The sequence below is a fragment of the Canis lupus genome, chromosome 9 (genome assembly GCF_048164855.1).
Source record: "Canis lupus baileyi chromosome 9, mCanLup2.hap1, whole genome shotgun sequence".
NCBI classification, from domain to species: Eukaryota; Metazoa; Chordata; class Mammalia; order Carnivora; family Canidae; genus Canis; species Canis lupus.
In genome coordinates this window covers 31,794,415-31,807,307 of record NC_132846.1, presented here as the reverse complement: position 1 = coordinate 31,807,307, position 12,893 = coordinate 31,794,415, and the positions used below count along the sequence as shown (strand labels likewise).

At 42.7% G+C, this 12,893-nt stretch overlaps 1 protein-coding gene and 1 pseudogene across 3 annotated transcripts in view; one reads left to right on the top strand and one right to left on the bottom strand.

The window, feature by feature from the left end:
* BMP4 (bone morphogenetic protein 4) overlaps positions 1–12,893 on the top strand; it is a 348,582-nt gene that overhangs the window by 47,599 nt on the left and 288,090 nt on the right. The gene's annotated exons all lie outside the window — the stretch shown is intronic.
* Positions 9,538–10,957, bottom strand: LOC140639984 (rho-related GTP-binding protein RhoG-like; annotated as a pseudogene).

The window sequence follows — 12,893 nt, the reverse complement described above, 5'->3', positions numbered from 1 at the left end:
ACCTCAACTAGAAGCCAGAGAGCAGGGGAGCCCAAGATGAAGTCCATGTGGGTCAGCCTTCCTGGACACAGAGCAGAGTGGAGAAGCATAGACGGTGGATCTGGAGGGATAAGTGGCAGACATCCAGCAGGGCTAGTGTGCAATGTATATTGGCAGTTAGTCGTTCAGTTCTGTCTTATTGGGTATTGAGTTCTAGTCACGCCTACTTGGAAGTGGCTTGCTTTAGTACAAATAAGGAGTCTTTAGGCCTAAGAAGTGCCTGGCTCAGTACAAATCTAACTGTGTGTGTGTGTGTGTGTGTGTGTCAGAGTGTGGCTAGGTGGATCACCATGGGATTTTAATATATTCAGTTACTTGGAAAACATTTTTTAACAATGAGATTAGAGAGATATTTATTTACTATGTAAAAATGGTGTTGGCTCGAGGACAAAGAAGAGAAGGGGGAAGATGAGATTAAAAGCAAATTCATGGTTTGCGGTGAAAGTGAGGAAACTTCTCTCTCTTCTAATTTCCTTTGTTGCTATTTTAGTGCAGTTTTTGCAATCAATGAAAAAGAAAGAGAAGCCACTGGTCACCTCGATGAGCTTGTGTAGGCTTCTGGATGGGCATGCTGGCTATACCAAGCATCTTGGATGAGGAAGCCTTTAAACATGAAAATTTCTTGCCTGAGTCTTGGAAACTTAAACTAGAATCCATGTGAGGTTCATTTTAATAGAGCCCTCTAGGTTTTTAAGCATTTTTTCCCATAATTACTTCTGTTTTCTTTATAAGCAGTTTTATGGGGAGTGGAGGGGAGGTATTTTACTTTACCCCTTCAAGTGGCTTGGTGCCCGGTTCCCAGGTCACTGTGGATGCAGAGTGAGATTGAGCATCTTACACAACTTCGGATAAGTGGGACATCCAATATTCTGAGGCCTGTCCTTTCTTTTGGGGAGGCACAGGGAGAAAGGTGGTGATTGCTGGGTGTGGTGCGAGGGGGTCGGGGGAGCCAGGGTGTCCCAGAATGCTGCAAAGGGCAGCAGCTCTCCCATCTCACCTTTCCCTGATGGGGAGGCTGCAGCACCTGCCAGTCAAAGCTGGTATCATTAATGTTTATCAGTGTCCACAGACCAAATACCAGACCCTGTTCCTGGCACATGAGGAGTGGGGACGGGCAGCTTTAGTCCTTTTCTTTCTAACCACAACTGCAAACCTGACACCAATATCTTTGGACTGTCATGAGAATTTACCCTGAGAAAAATGTTTTAGTTGAAAGGTATTGTTTCTGATCTCATGGACTATGACCAGTTGACAAGTTATCTGAGCTGAACTGGATCGGGGGCCTGGCTTCCAGATGTGAACTGGTAGTTTGGTTTTCCACATTCTCTCACCCCTATCTGCCCAAAAAGGATGAAAAAGAAAAAAAATGTGTGCGTGTGCACTTGTGTGTTTTTGAGGGGAAATAGCTAGCTGGTTCCTGGCATATATCTGATGTCTTCAGGTTGGGACCGTGTCTAATGAGAATTTTGTTTGTATGAAATAGAGATGCCTGCTATTCTAAGTAAACTGCAGCAAGATAGTTTTCTGTGTTAGCTCAGTGCAAAGAACCAGGATAGGCTTATGGCACAATTTACCAGCAGCTGATTATGGCCTCCAGATTTGTAGCAAAATTAAAAACTTAAAAAAAGACTACCTGGTAAAGTGTCTTTGCCTCAGCATGATTGCTTCATATATATATATATTTTAAAGATTTTATTTATTTATTCATGAGATACACACACACACAGAGGCAGAGACACAGGTAGAGGGAGAAGCAGGCTCCAAGCAGGAAGCCTGATGTGGGACTTGATCCCGGCTCTCCAGGATCAGGCCCTGAGCCGAAGGCAGATGCTAAACCACTGAGCCACCCAGGGATCCCCCATATTTTTATCTTTGGTAAGAAATTCATTTTGAGTGATCTAAAATGTCTTAAATGTCAACTGTGCATTTGAGATGGAATCTAATAAGACAAAGAATGGGCCTATCACCTGTGAAGGGGAAGTGGAGGGAAATAGAATAGAATAGAATAGAATAGAATAGAATAGAATAGAATAGAATAGAATAGAATAGAATAGAATAGAATAGAGAGGCCTAGCTTAAGGTGCTTTCACGAGTTCTGGAGATAAATTCACAGTCTGTGCATAAGTCCCATTTGTTCCCATGCCAACCTTCCTGCTTGCCTGCTTTCTTTCTTTCTTTCTTTCTTTCTTTCTTTCTTTCTTTCTTTCTTTCTTTCTTTCTTTCTTTCTTTCTTTCTCTTAAAAAAATATTTTATTTATTCATTCATGAGAAACACAGAGAGAGAGGCAGAGACATAGGCAGATGGAGAAGCAGACTCACTGTGGGGAACCTGATGCAGGACTCGATCCCAGGACTCCAGGATCACAACCTGAGCCAAATGCAGACGCTTAACCATGGAGCCACCCAGGAGGAGGAAGCCACCCTTCCTGCCTTTTCTAAAATTGGAATTTTGTCTGTGTACCTGTACTTCCAGCAGCAGGGCCTGTGTCACAGTAGAAATCTTTCTAGCTTTGGAGCTGGATATAACCTGGAAATAGTCCAGTGAACTAAAGGCAAGACTTTTTTCTGCGCTTCCTTTTCTTAATTTACAAAAGAGAATACTAATTGCTTACCCTGTAAGATCCTTGTGGTGCTTACATGAAACAACACATACAGTTATCTTACATTAAGTTTAATCATTATTTAAGTAATTTTAAACTAGATCTTTCCTTACTCTTGCCTGACTTCCTGAGCCCTCAAATGCAAAAAAATGTGAAATACGGGAGGCAAGGTGCTGGACCCCAAAGAGAGAGTGTGTGGGGCTGATAAATTAGGAAAACGGCATGACACCACATTCGGAATGGTTGAAGATGGGCAGTGGTAACCGTGTCTGCAAAACATCGTTTTGCCAGCATGGGCAGCGCTCCACACTATTTCTAAAGGGCAACCTAAATTCAAGTCTGATTTCCTGGAGGGTTTCAATCCACTTCCAAGCCATAGTGACTGGACAAGTGATTCTCAAACCCGGCCTTTTCTCAGGCCCCAAGTCTCTGACCGAGAACTCTCTCTGGCTCTGCTTTGTAACTGTAGCCGGGCCGCACACAGGAGATCCAGTGCAAGTGCAAGGACAAGACAAAAGCATTAAAGATTGTTTCAAAATCAGAGACAAATGTAAACTAATATAAAAATAACAGTATTCTCTTGACCCCATATTTTTGAGGCTTGATGGGCCTCTGAGCTCTCTAACGTATTGTTTCATGGTTTAATCTGCTTTGCATTGCTCTGAATTTAGTGATGCCGGGAGAGCAAGGGTATGGGACTCTAGGAACTAAAACAAAGAACAGAAAAACAGGGGGTGCTTGGAACATTAAATTTTTAAAATATTTTTTGTTTTCTTTTCAGAAATGTATCTCCTTGTACTGTTGAAAAAGAAATCCACACAGAAAGTTTTTTTTTCAAAGAAGTCAGTGTGTGTGTGTGAGATAGATCGCTATATATTTATGTTTGTGACTGATAGATTTTGTTTATCACATTAGAATAATAAAGAAGGGGCAGCCTGGGTGGCTCAGCGGTTTAGCGCCATCTTCAGCCATGATCCTGGAGACCTGAGATCGAGTCCCACATCAGGCTCCTTGCATGCAGCCTGCTTCTCCCTCTGCCTGTGTCTCTGCCTCTCTCTTCTCTCTGTGTCTCTCATGAATAAATAAATAAAATCTTAAAAAAAAGAATAATAAAGAAAATATTAGTATAGAACAATAGGGGACTTGAGTGCTTTCTTCCCTTCCTCCCTTTTTCTTCAAAAATTTCTAAAATAAATCTACAAGGTAAAATATAGGGATGTAAAAAAAAAAACCCACACAAAGGTGCTCTAATAGTTAATGTTTAACAATTTGGAAATGAGCTATTTATTTGTTGTAACTTTAAAATTCAATCTGTTGTGTTTATCAAACACCTATTAAGTGCCTAGAAAAAATAAGTAGGCTCCTCAGTTCTTATTCCTAAAAAGCTTACAGTCTTGTTGGAACCAGGGTGGGTGGAGAGCCTAAACACATAGGAAATAGGGTTATGGTAACCCAAATGAATGTATATAGACGCTCAAGAACTTTTGAGGTGGTGGAATGACCCAATGATGGCTGGAAGGCTAAGAATGCTAGAGGTAGAGTCGGAGATAAGACCATATGGGGCTTTTGAGAGGTTTTCTTCTTCTTACAAAAGGGCCCCAATAAAGCAATTGTTTGTGTCCCCCACTAACCCTGGCACATATGGAGGCCAAAGAGTGAAGCAAATATTAGTGCCACGTTTCCTTTCTCCCCTGAGCAGAGAATGTAAGCAACTGGAAAGCCCTTCTCACTTTGCTTCAGGAGACAACAGACCTAAGTGATTTTCAGCAAACCTGTTGTCAGTCCAGATCTGCCAGAAACAATGACCAGACCTCAGCTTCCAAGCCTGGGCTGTTCTAGAAGACCATAAGCTCTGTGACTTGAAGTTGTTTATTCTCCCTGGATGCTCAGAGTGGGGCTTTGGCGCATTGTGGTCTGTGCCTGATTTTAGCTGGTTGAATTGTATTAGTCTTGATGCTACGTATTTAATTTGAGGTCCCTGGGATCTTTCCAGTCTTTCAGTTTAAATGTCACCACTCAGGGAGGTCTGTCTGGATGGCCCTACCTTACGTGGTCACAGCCTCTCTTATTCTTCAGCACAGCATCCTGTTTATTTTGCTGGAGGCACTTGTCGCAAAAGAATTATTTTATTAGTTTTGATGAAGAGAGTGCTCCCTCCATACTAAGACAGCATTATGTGTCAGTAGTTTTAGAGAAAGGAAGGCTAAAGTCTCGAGAGGGGTTTTAACTCTCTTTTCCAATAGCCTTCTGGAAGTTTACATATGACTACAGGTCTGCCGTCCTTCCCTTGCTGAGTATCACAAGGTTTCCTCTTTCCCAACTGAGTGTCATGACCCCAAGGCCCTTCTCTGTAGGTGCTTAGGCTCATCTGGAGTAATTCCAATGTGGCTAGACCCTGGGAGTGGTGGGCCCAGTCTCCGGGTAGTTGGCACTTGTGTCCATCTGTCCAGTGCACTTTTGATCAATGTCAAAAATGTATTTCGAGTTCTGAGTCTAGGGTATCTTTCTTTGACCTCTACTTATATTTGGTACTTAATGTTTGTCTTTCCTGCTGGATTATTCATACTGCAAGGAGAAGGACCATGTATGTCTTGCTCTTTCTCCTATTCCCAGGGTGTCTGACCTGTACAAGGTCCTCAGTCAAGGTCAATCTTTGCTTCTTCCCATCCCCTCTAGCCACTTTTTAACTTCTGAAATACCCTCCAATTTCCCAGCACCCGTGTAACCCATTTGACCCACGCAAACTTATAGGGTGATGAGGAAGGAGTAGTAGAATCACTGCTTCAGATTCTTCCACTAATTGTTAACGATCTGTCTTCTGGGTTTGGGAAAGAGGTGGAAGATTACAGGGAGTCCCCAGAAGTCACCCCTCAACTCCCCATGTTTCTTACCCCCCAACCCAACTTTTTGATTCAGCCTGGCAGTTATTTGTTTTTAATTGGCCTCTCCTGTCCTCTTGCAGTCTCTTAGCCCAGCTCCCTATGTGGGCCGTTCTTGTTCTTGGATGCTTGGATCGCTCTTTATCTCCTCGCCATCTGTGTAAGGGGATCCTGCCAAGATGATCAGATGTGAACTCAGCGCCAGAAACATTTTAATTAATTTATGGTGATAAAATGCGAAAAGAAAACCAATGAGGAAAGTCTGGGCCAAAGAAAATTAAACATAAGAGGAAACAAAGAAACTGGAGCCATGCGGCCTTGGAAGGAAGGGCCTGGTTGGCAGAGGAGCCAGCAAACACTCTCTCTTGCCCTCTTCACTTTTTTAATAACGCCCAAGTGGAAAAGCCACAGAGGACCCAGAAACTGGAGGGAGGGGAGGGAGAAAACTGAGTAGTTTGCTATTTGTCTTGACTTCTGGATTAGGTCAGCTGAATGTGGGTGTGGAGAAGACAGACAGCAAGGCTGTAGGATTGCAGACCCCTGTTATAATAGGGGTAGCCGGTGTTTCTCAGGTAAGCGGAAGACGGAAGTGTCTTAAGCTAAGTCAGTATTTAAAGTAAGTACGGCTTCACTGCAGCCTGGCAAACACTACTTGGGTTGGGCCATGCCTAGATTGGGAAAACACTAAAGGAAACTGGTATTAGCTGGCTTTTTCCCAGCTGAGATGAAAACAGGCTGGCAGTATTTATTTGTTGGCTACCAGGTCATTTGACTTATTTGCAAGGTTTTTCTCCCCCTGCTCCTTTTTTTAAATGTGAAACACTGAATGCTGAATAAGGACAAATTTTGCAGTGACTATTTCCAAGTGAACTTTCGATGAATATAAGAAAAAAGGGAAATGCTTGTGAACCAGCACATAGGAGTTCTATCAAAAAAGGAATTGTTTTGTATCTAATTTATTTGGATATTTTATTTTTATACATATGATGGTCTTAATCCAGCTGGTGTAATTCAAGGAAAATAATATATTCTTAAAAACAACCAGGAGAAGAAAAAGCAGTGAAAGGAAAAGGGGACATGTTAGTTGAAGGCAAGGAAAGAAATTAGCCAAACTTCTCAGGAGTAATCTAGAGCACATATTACCATTTTTTTCTAATGAAGAGGGAACTATTTAAAATCAAATCAAATCAAATAGGTTTATGTTGAATTTAGTAATGGATCATTTTTACACTGATTTAAGAGAATAATAGAATTTTAGAGCTGTAAGTGATTTTACACTATGGGTCTGAATCAGAACTACCTGGAGAGGTTTTCTTTTTCTTTTTAAAAATTTGCACAATTGAAGGGTGCCTGGGTGGCTCAGTCAGTTAAGCATCTGCCTTCACTCAAGTCATAATCCCAGGGTTCTAGGATTGAGCCCTGTGCGACGTGGGGCCAGGCTCCCTGCTCAGCAGGGTGTCTGCTTCTCCCTCTCCTTCTGCCCATGCCCCTTGCTTGTGCTCTCTCTCTCACAAATAAATAGAATCCTTAAAAAAATTTACATGATTTGGCTTCACCTAACAGGGCTTATAGGGTGAGGGATTGTTATATGTATTTGATAAAGCCTGCAAGAGATTCTGATATGTATTCCCATTCATTCATTCATTCATTCATTCATTCAACACTTATTAAGTGCCCACTATGGGCTAGACACTATGGCAGGTGCTGAGAACATTATGGTCAAGAGAAAAAGACATGGTCCCTCCCATCATGGAGGTACGGTCTGTGGGTAATGTACAATCCTTTCATTGTCAGTTAAAGACACTACTACTCTGAGAGTTTAAGTGACCTTCCCTGGATCACCCAATTAGTAGTGGTAAACTAGAATGGAAGGTTATATCCAGATCTCTCAATTTTTCTTTCCATATTCTTTCCATTAGTTACCCTTGCTGATTTTCCGTCTTTTATTTAGACTAATATTAAAATATTTGAGACTCTAATTGTACTGGGCAACAGCTAGTTTCGGATCTTGGTTGAAATTCTTGCTCTACCATGTGTTAGCTTTATGACAGTGGGTAAGTGTATAACCTCTAGCAATGTCCAATCCCCTCATCTTTAAAACAGAATTGTACCTATCACACTGAGATGGAGGGAGTAGATGTGACTATTCTACAAGACAATATAAATGGAAAAATCTGTCCAGAGGCTACAAATCTGGGAGAACTCAATTATTGGAAGTTCTGTCCAGTTCTGTGCTGGAGGCCCCCAACCTTAGTGGGTATTGCTGAGGGTAGGGAGTGGGGGGAGCCAGCCTGAGACTTGGTGGAGCGATCAAGTCTCCTTTATCCTTTGGAATGTGCTGAATCAGTGTTGGGCCTGTTGGCATCAGATGAGTCCTACCATTTAAGCAACAATGGTATACTTAGGATGCTGGTTGGTCTCTGGGGCTCATGAGAAAACACCGGTAGTATTTCCAGAGAAAGCGAGACATTCAGAGTTGGCACAAAAAGAATCTGAAATCGGAGGTAGCAGTCAGCCCTGGAGACAGAGCCTGGAGTATAGTGGCAGTGATTTCAGAAGCCCTTATAGAATGGCTTCTTGGTTTTCAGTGCAGACCTGTCAGCCTTGCCATGTTGTGGTTACTTCTCATGCTACCTCCTGCTGATCAGCTCAGCAACCTTGGCCTTGGCCTGAGTCTTATGCAAGTTTCCCTGCCAGGACAGAAGTCGCCACCCAAGCTTGCTGTAGGTACCAGAACCAGATCATGACACCATATTAGAAAAGAAGACATGAGAAGAAATTGGTCAGATCAAGAAGTTGGTTGGATGTACCACCAGCAACAAGAGTCAGATTTGTAATGCACTTCTAAAGTCTTTTAGATCTTTATTATTTAAGAGAATATATTGCCTCTTCTAGGAATATGGTCAAGGGAAATGCATATACATGTCCACCGGAAGACACATAAAAGAATATGTATATATTCCGTATATTCAAGATTAGCAGCATTGTATATATAATAGCCCCTAGCTGAACACTACTCAAATGCTCATCAGCAGTAGGATGGAAAAATACATAGTGGTATAATCACACAATGGGATGTACAGCAACAAGAATGAACAAACCATAACTACATGAAAGAACATGGTGGACTCTCACAAATAGTAGGGAGTCAGATGCAAACAAGTACTTACACTAACTCCATTTACACATAATATTCAAAACCAGGCAAAACTTATCTATGATGTTAGAAGTCAGGGTAGCGGCTACCTTTGGTGAGAAGGGCAATAACTGGAAATATATGCAAAGTAAGTTTCTGGGTGATATCCTGTTTCTTGATTTGAGTGTCGGTTGTGTGGGATTGTTGAATTTGTGAAAATTCATTGAGCTACATACTTATAAATTTTTTGCCTCAATATCTACATACTGAGTTTCAATGAAAAGTTTACTAAAAAGAATGTGTTAACATATCTGCACCTTTATCAACATAGATTGCTGTTTGGACTCGAAATCTGCCATGTGGTTTTTCTACCTGTAAATGATAAAGTAATACTCAGTGTTTTATTTTCTTTCTTTCTTTCTTTTTTTTTTTTTATACTCAGTGTTTTCTTATGGCTGGCACAGAATAGGCATTCAAAAAATATTTGTTGAATAAATGAAGGATGGGTCGTAGCTTTTCTGTGGGACAGATAGGCTATAAAGTAACAGTGCCAGGGCATTATGTAAGAGTGCTTGGGGAAATTTCTATTATCAGAGATTTTCATGTTCTAAACCACTGTGTCAGGCATTTAGGAGGGGAAACTCACACTTCCTGTGCACCATCTGACTTAAATTGGTGTGTGCAAATAAATGCAAGGTACTCTTCATTGGTGATAGAGAGCAGCCCACACTTAGGATAACCTCCCTGTAAGGAGCTCTTCGTCTGTTCCACAGCCCCCAGAGCCCTCCATTAGGCCCAGTTCAGCTGGATCTTTGATGTCATCTCTGTGTAAAGGCTACCCAATCATTTTCTCTTGGTCTTTTTTTTTTTTTTTTTTCTGCAGCAGAGGAAACTTCAGCTTTATTGAAATCACTGGCTATCGGAAGGGAGGTAGGTGAGGGACTGGGGTAGATAGGTGATGGGGATTAAGGTGAAGGGCACTTGTGATGAGCACCAGGTTCGTGTGGCAGTATTGAATCCCTATCTTACACACCTGAAATTAATAGTACACTGTGTGTTAACTAACTGGGATTTAAATAAACACTTAACACCCCACTGGTTCCTGACTTATTTGACCACAAAACCTTGTTTCAAAACATTTATCTATTAGTATCTCCCAGTACTTTGAAAAAATGCTGCTTAAGCACTTTTGCAAGCATGTCTCATCTCAAGAACATGCCGACATTGGGAACACCCAGAAATCACACATAAGATGGCTTTCCAAAATTAGTATATCAAGAAGTTTAAGTCCATGATATGAAAACTGTAGATTTGTCTTTCTTTGAGGCACTTGTTTAATAGTAAATATGGCTAGGAAAGCCACATTTAGAGGTGAAAGTCAGTCTCTCTCTCATTCTCTCTCTCTTCCCCCGCAAACTTCCAAGCAGCCAGGTATAAACTAGGCTGTTTTTGTTCATCCAATAGCCTGGAGTCTAGGGTTTCTAGGAAAAGAGACAAATGGCTCATGCTGGCATTGTCCAATGCTATCAAAGGAGTCCCTCTTTTTCTCCCTAGGTGCAGTCTCCAAGTAGCACCCCCCAAAGCTATAACAGTACACACTTCTTGGTGCTCTTCTTTGTAGCAGGGTAAAGCACAGCCCGGACAGCTTCTGAAAACACCTCATGCACTCCATCCTGCAGCAGGGCCGAACATTCCAGATTCCAGACTTCACTGTCCCTGCTTGTTTGGCCAGGGAAGTGCCTTGCTGAGGAGTTGTGGGCTCTGTTCCTTCAGCTTCTTCACTGTCTCAACATCATTCTGCAGGTCTCTCTTGGTCCCTACTAGCAGAACAGGTACATTGGGGCAGTGATGGGAGACCTCCGGGTGCCGCTTATGCCTCACATTGGCATACGAGGATGGGTTGCCAATGGAAAAACAAATGACAAAGATATGTCTGGGGGTAGGACAGCGTTCGCAGTCGGTCATACTCCTCTTCGTCAGCTGTGTCCCACAGGTTCAGGCTGACGATCTGGCCATCTACAGAGGTCTGGGCGCTGTAGTTGTCAAAGACAGGGGGGATATACTCCTCAGGAAAGGCATTTGTTGTGTAACTGATGAGGAGGCAGGTCTTCCCGACAGCCCCATCTCCTACAACCACACATTTGATTGTCTGCATTCTTCCCTTAGAGTCCGTGGAGTCCATGAACTGCTAGAGGCTAAACTTCAATAGATCCTAGAAGCCGCCTCTGAAGTGTGTAATATTATGCGTATGTACATAAGTGAATTTTTCTGGCAAAGTGGTCGCCTCCTATGCTGTTCACTGTGGCAGGCAGAGGCTCCAGGGCAACTCTCGCCGAGGTGGGCAAGGCTCGGAGGGCTGGGCGCCACATCCGGGCAGCTACCCTCTCTTGGTCTTTGATGAGTAAAATGTGGGTGGGAGATGTTTCACCTTGGGGCACGGCTTGTGGTAAGGCAGAAAATGCCTCATCTTGTTGGGGTACAAGAAGGGAAATTAAAAGATATCATGAACTGGTACACAACAGATTGACTCTCAGGTCTGCCAAACATCCTCCAGGAAGTATGACAGGGCATGCACACAGAGTTGCCAAGGGGGACACTGTGGAGGTACCAGCACTACAGGTCACCCTAACTCCAGCCTGAGTGGAATCTCTGTCAGTCTGATGCACCTTCTAGTCAAACCTGTTAGGAATCTAAAGGTGTCAAGAGTTTCAGAACTCATTTAATTAAGCCACAGAAAAGACCTGTGGAGGTAATTTTCCATTAGAAGACGGGGGAGGGGGTGAACGTGCAAATATGCATCACACATAGATCCAGTCCTGCCCATAAAGCCTGGATTTTGCTTCCTTTTCAAAGGCCCATAAAACATCATACTCTGGAACTCAAATACAACAAACAGCACAGTATCAAGAAATGTGTGCCCTTTGAAACCTGGTTTCCAAAGATGTGATTCCTTTGACTTTAAAGGTAGCTGCCGTTGGGGTGCCTGGGTGACTCAGTTAAGTGACCAACTCTTGATTTTAGCTCAGGTCAGGATCTTAGGAGTTATGAAATTAAGTCCCACTTTGGGCTCCATGCTCAGTGGGGAGTCTGCTTGAAATTCTTTCCCTGGGATCCCTGGGTGGCTCAGCAGTTTAGCGCCTGGCTTTGGCCCAGGGCATGATCCTGGAGTCCTGGTATCGAGTCCCACATCGGGCTCCCTGCATGAAGCCTGCTTCTCCCTCTGCCTGTGTCTCTGCCTCTCTCTCTCTCTCTCTTTCTGTGTGTCTCTCATGAATAAATACATAAAATCTTAAAAAAAAATTCTTTCCCTCTGTTCTCCCTCCCACTTTCTCTCTCAAATAAATAAATAAATAAATAAATCTTTAAAAAAAAATAGCTGCCCTTCTCTTGGCTCTGGTGGTACAGACCAAGAAGTCTTGATTTTCTAAGTGCAATTCTAGAACAGAGTTCTTTATACCATGTGGAATGGTGGTGAGCTAATATTCCACTGGGGTGTCTCAGAGGTTTGCTTCTTTTTAATTATGAAGTTGCTAAACCATCTTGTGTAACAGGAGTATCTGCATTTTGCCAAATGTCAAATAATGATGACATTTGCATAGAGATGAAGTCAAGGGGTGAAGCCTGTCTTCCAAGGGCAGTCTGGTTCACAGGGTCTTGTGGAGCCCATCCTAGAGGACTAGATACCCTAGGTTTAAGTGCTCAGGTCTCTTGGCCTTGAACATTATCCTTGGAGGACAGCCATCAGTGGGGTAAGCCTCTGGTGGCCTCTCCTCTGCCAAGGGCTAGGGCAATCAACACAGTAGGAGAGAACAGATGTAGTGGTTGGGGAGGGTAGTGGAAAAGAGCTGGGAAGTGTAGGATTTGGAAAAAACAGAAAATGCCAAAAGACCCAGGTGTTGAAAGACAAACCAACAAACATACAGTTAGCATTGAGCCCTGGGTTTTCTATGAATAATCCTTCTCCTCCTTCTGCTTCTAACACTGAAACCCCTAGATCCACTTTGGGGGTGACAAAAAGGCTTCCCTTTTATACATTTGAGAGAGACAATAAGAAAGCAAGGTTTATTGATCGTAAAAATCCCTGCAGATCTGGCCATGTGAACTGTGGGAAGGTCCACATTCATGTGTCCCTCTTGGGCATTTGTTTTTTTCTCTGCTACAGGGCAAAGATATTAAACTTTATGATCTCTTAGCATGAAAGTTCTGAGTTCCATAGTATCTTCCAAACAGTTTGCTAAG